We start from the raw sequence: 12,056 nt of genomic DNA, 5'->3' as shown, positions 1-12,056 counted from the left end.
CCAGGTCATTTATAAAAATCACAAAGAGCACGAGTCCCAGAGCAGATCCCTACGTTACTCCACTAGTCACTGATCTCCAGGCAAAATACTTCCCTTCCTCTACTACTCTCTGCTTTCTACCTGCAAGCCAATTTTTTATCCACACAGCCGAAGATCCATGGATCCCATGCCTCATGACGTCATGAACAAGTCTCTCATGGCAGACTTTGTCAAATGCCTTACTAAAATCCATGTAGTCCACATCTACTGCCCTACCTTCAACATTTTCTTTTGTTACCCCCTCAAATATCTCAATTAGCCTTGTGAGGCATGACCTTCCCTTCACAAAGCCATGCTGACTATCGTTGAATAGACTGTACTTCTCCAAATGTTCATAGCTCCTATTCTTAAGAATCCTCCCCAATAGTTTGGACACCACTGACTTAAGACGTAAACAAGGGAACCACATTTGCCATTCCCCAATCCTGCGGCACCTCCCCTGTGGCCAAAGAGGACTCAAAGATCATAGCTACTCTCCCAGCTATCTCTTCCCTCACTTCCCACAGCAATCTGGGGTATATCATATGGTCTATGTGGTCAACCTGAGTTTTATAGAGCTGCATCATTACCTCACAGCCCTTGAACTCAATCCCCTGACTAATGAATGTCAGCATACCAAATGCCTTTTTCACCAACTTTGAGGGATCCTTCTGTCCTCCACAATGCTAAGAGACCTGCCATTAATGGTTTTCATCTGTTTCTCTCTTTGTCTGGCTTTGCCAATCTACTGCTTCTGTCAGTCATGCTTTGCCTCTCACTGGCTCACCAATTCCACATGGACTCCTGCCACCCTGTCGTCTTTACACTAGATCTGTGATTCTCAACCCTTTTCTTTCCACTCACATGCTACTTTAAGTTATCCCTATGCCAATGGTGCTCTGTGATTAGTAAGGGATTGCTTAAGGTGGTACGTGAGTGGGAAGGGAAGATTGAGAATCACTGCTCTAGACCCAATTGTTACTGAAATATTTTGCTTGAGAAAAATTGCCATTGGCCCATTTCCTTTGGAGTTATGAAACTGTGCACATAACGAGTCAATTAGATACGATTAAAACAGTGGTTTACAAACTTTTTATTTCCACTCACAGAGCACCTGTGGCATAGGGAATACTTAAAGTGAATGGAAAGAAAAAGATTGAATCTCACTGCACGAGATTCTCATCTCTACATTCCCAGTCAGGATGAAGGCTTCTGGCACAAAACATTGAACATTCGTTTTTTTACTCACTGATGCTGCTTCTCCTGCTGAGTTCCTCCAGCATATTGTATTTGGATGGGAATATAAAGTATGGTTGGCCATGGAGATCAGAATGTTACATTAAAAAGAATGTCTGCTAATGAGCCAAGCTTGGCATGCAAAGAATTAATACATAGTTTAAAACAATTATAATGCATAAAAATTCAATTAGATAACTGGTCCAGACAGTCCCCAGGGTAAAAGCATCACACAGTAGAGGATATCCATTTAAGGTGAGGGGGAGGATGTTTAAGGGAGATCTGCAGGTCAAATATTTTACAATGCAGCCTGGATGGGCTGCCAAGGATAGAGGTGGAAGCAGATTCAGCATTTAAAAGGTTTCCAGATAAACACATGAAAATGAAGGAGAAGGAAGGTTATTGACCTAATGCAAACAACAGAATTTACATTTGATTTGGACGTAATGTTCAGCACAGACATGTGGGCTGAAGAGTCTGTTCCTGTGCTGTACTGTTCTATATGGCCTATAAAAGTTAAAATGATACTAGATCAAAGGAAAGAGCTTATAATGTTACCAAAAAGAGCAGATACCTTGATACATGTGAAAATTTCACAGAACGAAAGAATTGATATGGAAAGAGGAAGTGGCTTACTCTCATTATAGAATAAGATGTACAAAAAGACTATTAAATCTTTGTATATATGCACAAAAAAGAAAAGATTAGCAATATTGTGATTTCCCCATGAGTTAGGAGAAATCATATGAGTGAATAACGAAATGGTGGAAAATAAACAAAGTTAGGGACAAAAAAAATTTTGAAGATGCCAAAATTATGAGAAAGCAAAGAGGTGCTAGAGCACACATGTCAAACTCTGGCCCGCGGGCCATATTTGGCCCGCGATATAATTAAATTTGGCCCGCAAGATCATATTAAATATATATTAGAGTTGGCCCGCTGGCCGCCGCGCCAGTATAGCGCATGCACACTGAAGGTGAAAATTAAGACGCCGGAGGTGTGGAGGGATCTCAGAGTCCCGAATCCCGGGGATCGGAGTGCCGCACTCAGCCCGCCCGGCTCCCGGTCACACAGACGCAGCTGGAGTTGGGGACCATCCTCGCTGGGTCTGCGCTTCAGCGGCGACGCCGGACCGAACGTCTCGTTGGCGATGCCTTCCCCCTCGCTCCGTGCGCGGCGGACCCTGCCTCCCGCTCCTTTTGTTGGAGACGAGCCCGGCGCCGTGAGATCGCAGTTTAATCCCTCTCCAACCATGGGAGGGGGGTGGGAGCAACGCACTCTTCTCAGCCAATTCCTCCACCACCCCGGACGTTGGCGTTTCAACGGGGGGTTCGGGTGCCTTCATCAGGCGACCGACCTGTTGGTCCAAGACAAGGGGAGAGCGTACAAATTCCACACAGACAGCACCTGATCTCAGGTGAACGTGGAGCTGCGACCCCACATTCCACATCAGGACTGTAAGATTGGGAGCAGTGAGACAGAAGCTTATTTTGTTCCTGTGATTTAAGCCTTTCTTGGGGTGGGGGGGTGTCCTTCTCTGACCACTTGCCTAACAATTAACCTAATCAGATGTGGAGTTACCACAATACAACAGTTCTCAACCTTTTTCTTTCCACTCGCGTCCCTGTGCCATTGGTGCTCTGTGATTAGTAAGGGATTGCTTAAGGTGGTCTGTGGGTGGAAAGAAAAAGTTTGAAGACCACTGCTTTAATCATCCCTCATTGACTCGTCATGTGCACGGTTTCAGACGCTAAAGGAAATGGGCCAATGACAATGATAATGAAAGAGTTTATCCAAAACTATTATTAAACATTTATTTTAATAAGAAAAAGCTTAACATTACATATTTTGAAAGAAGAGAAAACATGCAGATGTTGTTGAAAATTTTCAATAAATATTTAGTTCGGCCCTTGACTTAGTCCAAGTTTTAAATTTTGGCCCTCCATGAATTTGAGTTTGACACCCCTGTGCTAGAGGGTTAGGCAGCACCCACAGAAAGAAATAGACAGTCAAAATTTTGCAACAGGACCCTTTTTAAAGACTAAGATTTGAAGGGAGATAGTGTAGCGTCTGCTAACGGTGGTGATACAGAAATGAAGTATGTCCATGCAACACAAAGGATGTCGTTAGGGTGCACCAGAATCTGATGGTGCCCCCTGATGAGGTGCACCTTCGAGAAAATTTGGCAACTCTGGAGCCATGTAGCGATGTCTTAGATGTATAGGATGGGGTATCTATTTGGGACTGTGACATCATTGAGTCATCTGTCGTCACCACATGGACACCAACCACTGGAGTTCTTCTGGATCATGTGCAGTGGGGACACTCATGGGCTGTTTGAATGGTGGACGATACCCAACTCCTCCATTGTAGCAAACTCGGTCTTGGCTTGGAGGAGTTTGTCCTGTGGGAGGCACTGTGCCCATGCATACACTGGTGGTCCAGTGGTTTCAATATGGTGCTGATGTGTTGGTTTAGCATCATGGAAATTGGGCGCCAACAGTGACGGATACTTGGCCAGTAAAAGGGTACATTCATTGCTGTCCAGAGCATGAATGCTCAATGGAAAAAAGGAATGTTACCATAGTGCGAGGGGGTATAACTGGAATGTGGTAGTGTTGACCAAGTGGTATCTGTTCATGTCCACCAGGAGCTTGTGTGCCCGGAGGAAAGTGGCTCTGAGTTCTGCTTGCCCAACGGACACAAGTGTACACTTCCAACAGAGAACAGTTCCCACAACATGGATTATGACCAGATGGTACCGAAGCTTGGAATGGAGGAGGCCCTTGGGATTGTGCTTGAGCTCAAAGTATGTTGGCAGGATGATGTTCATCTCTGCACCTGTGTCGACTAGAAAATCCTCTTTGTCCGCTTGTCCCTTCGGTAGAGGAGGCCTTTATGCATGCCAACAGCCAAGGCCACTATCTGCTGCTGGCCTGTTCATTTCCTGTTGCTGCACTCAACTTGGCATTGGGGTACAAGCATGGAGGGATGCACCAATGGGTATTTTTGCTCCATCTGTAGTGGTAGAAAGAGTAATCACTACATTTGTCTGAGCATTCATTGCATTGGGGTTGGGTCGCAGCTACTGTTGAGGAATCGATGGGGGGGAATCCACAGTACATGGGTTGAGCCAGAGGCACTGATGGCATAGATCAGTTGCACATGTACCAAGCTCTGGTGCAGGGTGCAGAAAAGTCTGTCAGCTTCCTTGGCTGCCTGGTGTGGGGCACTGAAGTTCATGTCTGCCGAGGAAACGTGACCCAGTAGCTTGGAGAAAAACAGGACTTTGAACAAGAATAGTTTGTGTGCCCATCCATTTACGCCACCATTTAGTGCATGAGTTCGGAGAGGTTTCTATCGCCCAAGCCTTACATATTCAGGATGCGGACACTGCACTCGTGCCAGCTGAGTTCCAAGGAATCAAGGAGGAAATGCCGGAATTGTTTGTACTTACGCTCCATTGGAGGATTTTCCATGAAGGAGTTTACTTTGGCTGCAGCAGCAGTGTCCAGGGCGCTGACGATGTATCAGAACTTGGTATCCTCTGAGACAATGCCTCTGACTTGCAACTGTGGCTCAGCCAGGTGCAACCAGTTCCTGGGCTGATTATCCCAGAAGTGCAGCAAATGCACCCCCACAGCTTTGGCCACAGCCGTGGCAACTGCAGTGGCATCAGCATCCTGACTTTTGTCGCTTTTGAGGTGGGTTCCAAAGACATTGGAACCGTCAGGGCCACCACTGTAGTGACTGCTCCTGGCTGTTCTACTGAAATTAAGTATGTCCACACAACACAAGGGTGAACCACTAACTGACCTTATATGAATCACTTGCGTTGCTTTTTGGGGATGACCTACTTCCTGTCTGGGGCGCATTGGTCTGTGGGAATGAGCAGAGTCACTCCCTGCCCAGCGATGTGCAACTAGGAAGAGACGATATCTCCCAGGCAACACGTGTCGCCAAACATGGGTTTCTCCTGAGAAGGGAAGGGGGGCCAGCACCATCTTATTACCAACCGAATGGGGCAGTGATTCAGCCCATCTAACCGTGTGGTTGCTTGGCCCACTACTCCAGCATAAAAAGGAGAGGGAATGCACTGAAATTCTTACTTGCTGTCGCTGAACGTATACTTTGAAAAAAAAACAATGAAATAAAAGCATATATAATTGAATTAAAAAAGAGACAATAAATAAAAAAGTAGATTATAAATAATCACAGTAATCCTTGTACGAAAGAAGCAACTTAGCAATAGTGCAGGAAGGTTTTGGGAGGGTCCAAGAGGCAAAGAAGACAAGAAGTAATTGGTCACTGTAGGTAAATGTTGAATTTTCCATTTTCAAGTAACCCCTACTCTGATCTAGAACCATCTGTCCTTTATCTCTTCCTATTTTCCAATAGGAAAATCCTTCCCCTGCTTGTCTCCCCACTCCATCGCTCACACCTTCATTATTGCTGTGTGAGCAAAATGACATAAACAACAAAAGAATTCATAGCGGCGAGCAGCGACAGGCAAGAACACAAGAGCACAATTTTAATGCCTTTTATTGTGTGCTTTCAATTGTTTTGAAACAGAATTCAAATTTTGCTGGATTGTTTTAATCGACTAGGCATAGCCACTATTATTTATTCTATGCTATACTCCTAGTACAATATAGGTTGAAATGTGCTTCCTTCCTTTTTGACAGAACATCGTGATTTAGCAAAATAGTCCACTTTAATGTTGTTTCCTGGAAACGTGAAGCACTTAGATTAAATAAACTTGTTTGAATAGTTGTTTAAAAGGGATACAGTGGGAGGTGATTTACATTGCCATCCTAGTTATTTAAAGATAAACTAAGAAAATCTGCATTGTGAATGAATTCAGATGACCTTCAACTTAAAAATAAAACTTAACTTACTGACAAAACAAAACACGTAGACAAAATCAGCTTATGTTATAATTCAATAACAAAATATATCAATTGTATTCCAGATATTTGCAAGAAATGAAATGCACCATTGTGACCACAGGGGACTTAGAGGGCAGCCGCTCTTCTGTATTGGTTTTGAGAGTCCAAAAATATCCTATGAAGAAACCACATGTTAATAATGTACAAATCAATGTTATGCAGGTCTTTTTGGAAAAAGATTTTAAAGAATTAAAAGTTGAATTTTTCATCATTGAAACAGCATCACAAGTTATGCTAAAGATGAACAATATTTAGTTATGAATGAAACCTTCTGGGCTCTAAATCTTTATGATTCCAGGGTGGCACTGTTAATGTAGTGGTTAGTGAAACACTATTAGAATGTCAGCGACCCAGGCTCCAATCTGGCACTCTCTATAATGTACATTCTCCCAACATCTGTATAGGTTTCCCACTCTCCAAAAACGTATAGAGTTTTTCAGTTCATTGGTATATTTGTGTGGAAGTGCCTGTTACTGTGTTGTATCTCTAAATTAAGTGGAATGCAGTAATTTGAATTTAATTGAATTGTTCATCTACTGACATAGACCAAGTTACCTTATAAGTCAGGTTGCAACTTTGGAGAAAGAAACATTTAATATTTCTGAGTGATAATTGTCCATCAAAATTAAGAAACATAAATGGGGAAACTGTTTTTAATATGCAGTAAAAAGGATTGTTAGCCAAATAATGGGTAACAATGAGTCAGAATATAGGATGAAGATGGAGAATCTGGTTGTGTGGTGCCAAAACAACAATTTTCCTCTGACTGTCACCAAGACCAAAGAGCTTATTGTGAACTTTAGGAAGGGAAGGCTGAGGGACCATGCACCTGAATACATTGTGGGGATGGTAGCAAAGAGAATGAGCAGCGACAAGTCAGAGTACCTCTTCTGAGTCCAGAACATCAAGGCATCTTTGAAGAAGGCATACTAATGCCTTTACTTTCTCAGAAGTCTGAGAGGGTATGGCATGTCCACAAATTTTACAGGTGTAGCATATAAATTATACTGACTGGTTACATGACGGCCAAGGTTGCAAACTTGAGTTCCCAGAAAATGCTGAAAATGGCAGGCACAACAAAATTTATCACGTTCAACCAACCTCCTATCCATTGAAGACATCTATGCAGTCGTTGTAGTAGGAGACAGCAAAGCTTCAGTCCCTGATGAACTCAATGCCTTCTATGCCTGACTCGACCACAAGAACAAAAAAGAACCACTACTGCGCACCATCATGTCCCCTGATTATCCTCTCCTGTCCTTATCTGGGAATAAAGTGTGGGTTGCCTTCGGGAGAATGAATCCGAGGAAAGCATCCAGTCAGAATGAAGTATGTGGTCAAGCATTAAAACTCTGTGCTGACCAACTTACCAACATATTCATGGATATCTTCAATATCTCACTCTGGTAGGGGATAATAACCATCTGTTTTGAACAGGCATCAATTGTATTGGTGCCCAAGGAGAGTGTGGTAACCTGCCTCTTTTCAGAATTGGAATTTATTGTCATGAACAAGTCACAAAATTTTTGCTTTGCAGCAGCATCATGGAGCAGACATTCATATAAACCACCTTACAACAATAAGTTTTTTAAAAAATAGTAAACAAAAAGTAAGACAGTGTCTTTACTTCATTGATCATTCAGGAATCTGATGGCAGTGGGGAAGAAGCTATCCTTGTGCCATTGAGTGCTCATCTTTTGGGTGGAGTACCTTTTCCCTGATGGTAGCAGAGAGAAGAGGGCATGGCCTGGGTGGTGGGGGTCCTTGAAGATAGAGGCTGCTTTTCAAAGAAACCACCATTAATAGATGTCCTCAATGAAGTGAAGTCTGGTGCCTATGATCTCCAGGCCAAATTGACAACCCTCTGGAGATTTTTATGGTCCTGAGTGATTGAACCAGCCAGAATGCTCTCCACAGTACACAGATGCATACATCAGGATGCTCTTTATTGACTACAGTTTGACATTTAGCACGATCATCCCCTTAAAACTGATCAGCAAACTCCAAGACCTGGAACTCAATACTCCACAGTGTAATTGGATCCTCAACTTCCTCACCTCCAGCCCACAATCAGTGAGGGTTGGTAAGAACATCTCCTCCACAATTTCCATCAGTACCGGAGCACCGCAGGGCTGCGTTCTTTAGCCCTCTGCTCTACTCAATTTACACCTATGTCTGTGTGGCGCAGAATGACAACAACATCATCTACAAATTCGCCAATGATACCACAGTAGCGAGTTGTATAAAAAGAGGCATTGGGTCAAGATATAGGATGGAGAATTAAAACTTAGTCAAATGGTGTAAGGACTCTTACTTTTGCACTTTATTTTTTTTTCTCTCTGTAGTGCACAGTCCGTTGTTTATATTTGTTTAATTGCCTACATATCTGTGGTGGAACACTGTAATACATGCATTGTACTAGTTGACCCGCCCTGATACTGTAACTCCTCCCCCTCAGGATTCCTAATAAAGACTGTACCGCCCAATCCCCTCCCTCAGTACTGCTTTGGAATCAGGCCAACAGCATATAAGAGATGCCTGTGAGTTTATGGTGATTAAAACCTATTAATCTCAACTGACAGGTTGAATTGATAGTGCTACAATGTAATCACTATAATTTTATGCCATGGACAAGGCTATTCGAGTGGAGAAGCTGGACACTAACCCTAAGGATCCAGAAGCCTCCATAAAATTTCACCAGTGGCTGCACTGCCTGAACGCCTTTATGAGACGACATGATATCCGGGAAGATGTCAACATGAGAGACTTGCTGTTTGAATAAGTTAGCCACCATGTTTTCCAGATGATCAGGGGTTGTGACACTTATTCAGCAGCTACGGGGCATCTGCAAAAGCAGCACCAGGGCCCGAAGAACCTAATCTATGCCAGATACCTCCTAGGAAGCTGCCAACAACCACCTGGTGAATCTGTTGATGAATACATTCAGGCCGTACGAGAACTGGGGAGAGCTTGTAGCTGTACCGATGTTACAGCAGCCATCTACCAGGAGGAGCTGATCAGGGACACTTGTGTGTCCGCTGCAGGTCTGACTATATCAGACAAAGGCTCCTGGATAAGGGCAATTGGACCCTGCAGGATGTGGTCGATCTTGCCAAATAGTTGGAGACAGCCCAACAGAATGCAAAAGCTTACTCCTCCAGCAATGTGGCAATTGAACCCTGCAGGATGTGGTCGATCTTGCCAAATAGTTGGAGACAGCCCAACAGAATGCAGAGGCTTACTCCTCCAGCAATGTGGCAGCCACATGAGGAGCACCCGAAGTCCTACTACTCTGGCTAGACAAAACACCTGTGGAAGAACTACTCAACCAGAAGCACATCCTGCTCCAGCTGTTGAAGAAAAGGACACTATTGCAAGGGTATGTAGGTCCAGACCTTCCCTTTGCAGCACCGCATATGGGCAGCAGCCATTGCTAACTTGGACCATGTCATCTCTGGTTCCACATCTAGTCACAGAGAACAACTCGGCAGAAACTTGGTGGCGATGGCATGGGTTAGCGTCACTTCTGGCTCACTTCTGACAGCAACCGGGTGCAAACCATAGGGGCAGCCATCTTTGGGGTGGACATCTTGGAGGTTGCCAACACACACATGCAGTAGCAGCGAGTTGGACAGCAAACTGATTCTAGCATCTATCATTCTGGACCAGAGCAGCCCACATCAATTAGCAAGGTCCACCATGGACAACGAGGTAGACGGCAGCATTACAACTGCTTGTTCGACATGGGAAGTACCAAAAGTTTTATACACCCTGGCACTGTACAGCACGGCTCCTTCACAGTGACCCCAGTCCAGTGTAAAATCTCATTGGCCTCCATGTCTCATTCAATCAAAATCTAAGGTAGCTGCATAGTAACATTAACTGTGGGTGGCACCAAGTACAAGAATTTTATATTGTTCATTATGCCACAACTCTGTGGACCAGTCATACTGGTTGACTTCCAGTGCCAACTTAAAAGTTTTCTGATGGAATGTGACCCCTCCTTCATGGTCCATAATAACCAACTTTTAAACCACCCATCTGTCTCCCCGAACACAGCCAATCAGCAATCCAAACACCATCCACTGTTCATGACCTGTGGTCTGTCCACCCTCCAGGTCCAACCACCCCCCAATTCGAAAATCTCACTCCCAGCTATAAACCTGTGGCCACTAAGAGTAGGTGATACAGCAATGGGGACAGAGACTTTATCAAGGTTGAGGTTAAATGACTCCTGATCAAGGCCATCATAGAGCCCAGAACCAGCCCTTTGAGAGTGTAGGTAGTGGTGGTAAAGAGCAGAGAAGAGCACAGGATGGTCACAGACTATAGCCAGACCATCAACTGGTTCATCCTCTTGGACACCTACCCCCTACCCTGCGTAGCCAACCAGTACCAGGTCTTCTCCACCATTGATCTCCAGTTGGCCTATCATCAGGTCCTGATCCACCAAGAAGAAAGCCCATCCAAGGCATTTGAGATGGCAACCTTTACCATTTCCTTAGGGTCCCCTTTGGAGTCACAAACGAGGTTTTAGTTTTCCAGAGAGAAATGGACTGAATGGTGGACGACCCAATGGAAAACCAATTGACTTGTGGTAAAACAGGATTCTGTTGACACCGTGGTTAAGTGAGAAAAGAAACACACAAATGCTGGAGAAATTCAGCAGATCAAACAGTGCCTTTATATAGCAAAGGTAAAGCTACATCACCAACGTTTCGGGCTGGAGCCCTTCATCAAGATGTGGGGGAACATGAATAAAAGGGAGAAGGGGGAAGGAAAGGTGAGGGTGGGAGATGATAGGTTGGGGGTGGGAAGACCGCAGGAAGGGGGGAAGGAGTCTAGGCTAGGTGAAGAGAGAAAGGAAGTAGGAACTCGAATGACTAGTTAAAGGTGTGGGGAGGTGGGAAAAGACAAGCTGATTAGTGGAATGCAGTGAACTCAATGTTCATGCCCTGGGGATGGAGAGCGCCCAGATGAAAAATGAGGTGTTGTTCCTCCAATCTGCGGGTGGTCAGGGTGGGGTAGTGTGAAAGACGATGGACAGACATGTGAGTTTGAGAGTGTGATTCAGAATTGAAATGGTTGGATACGGGGTGGTTGCTTTTGTTGCGGACGGAGAGGAGTTGCTGGGCAAAGCAATCTCAACCTGTGATCGGTCTGTCCGATGTAGAGAAGGCCACAGAGGGTGCACCAGATGCAGCAACTGAGTTCTTTGGAGGTACAGGTGAAATGTTACTTCACCTGAAAGGTCTGTTTGGGTCCTCAGACTGCGGTGAGGGAGGAGGTGTGGGTGCAGGTATTACATCTCCTACGACCACAGTGGAAGGTGCTGGGTTAGTGATGGGTGGGGAGGGAAGAGTGCACAAGGGAGTCACGGAGGGAGCGGTCCCTATGGAAGGCTGAGAGGGGAGGAGAAGGAAAAATGTGTCTGGTGGTAGTTTCCTGTAGTAAATACCGGAAATTCTGACGGATAATGTGATGGATGCGGTGGCTGGTGGAGTAGTAGGTGAGGACGAAGGGGATTCTGTGATTATTGTTTCCAGGGGAAGGGGGTGCTAGGGAAGATGAGTGGGGAAAGGAGAAGATGCGGGTGAGGGCCGAGTTAATAGTGGTGGAGGTGAAACCACGTTTGTAGAAGAAGGAAGACATTTCAGAGGCTCTGGACTGGAAGACCTCATCTTGGGAGACTGAGGATTGAGAGTAGGGGGTGGAGTCCTTGAAGGGGACAGGGTATGAGGGTGAGTAGTCCAGGTAGTTGTGGGAGTTAGAGGGTTTGTAATGAATGTCAGTGGAGAGTCTGTCTCCTGAGATGGAGACAGAGAGATCCAGAAAAGTGAGAGTGTGATCAGA

The 12,056-nt window shown here is 44.9% G+C and overlaps 1 protein-coding gene across 1 annotated transcript in view; it reads left to right on the top strand.

The window, feature by feature from the left end:
* The window catches only part of LOC138751743 (integrin beta-1-like), a 178,361-nt gene extending 171,941 nt beyond the window's left edge, over positions 1–6,420 (top strand). The window contains exon 15 of the mRNA XM_069914445.1: positions 6,227–6,420. The gene's annotated coding sequence lies outside the window, so the exon portion shown is untranslated. The remainder of the gene's footprint in view (positions 1–6,226) is intronic.
* The last annotated feature ends 5,636 nt before the right edge of the window (positions 6,421–12,056 follow it).

This window comes from Narcine bancroftii, chromosome 1, assembly GCF_036971445.1.
Source record: "Narcine bancroftii isolate sNarBan1 chromosome 1, sNarBan1.hap1, whole genome shotgun sequence".
Lineage (NCBI taxonomy): Eukaryota > Metazoa > Chordata > Chondrichthyes > Torpediniformes > Narcinidae > Narcine > Narcine bancroftii.
This window is presented reverse-complemented; position numbering and strand designations above follow the sequence as displayed.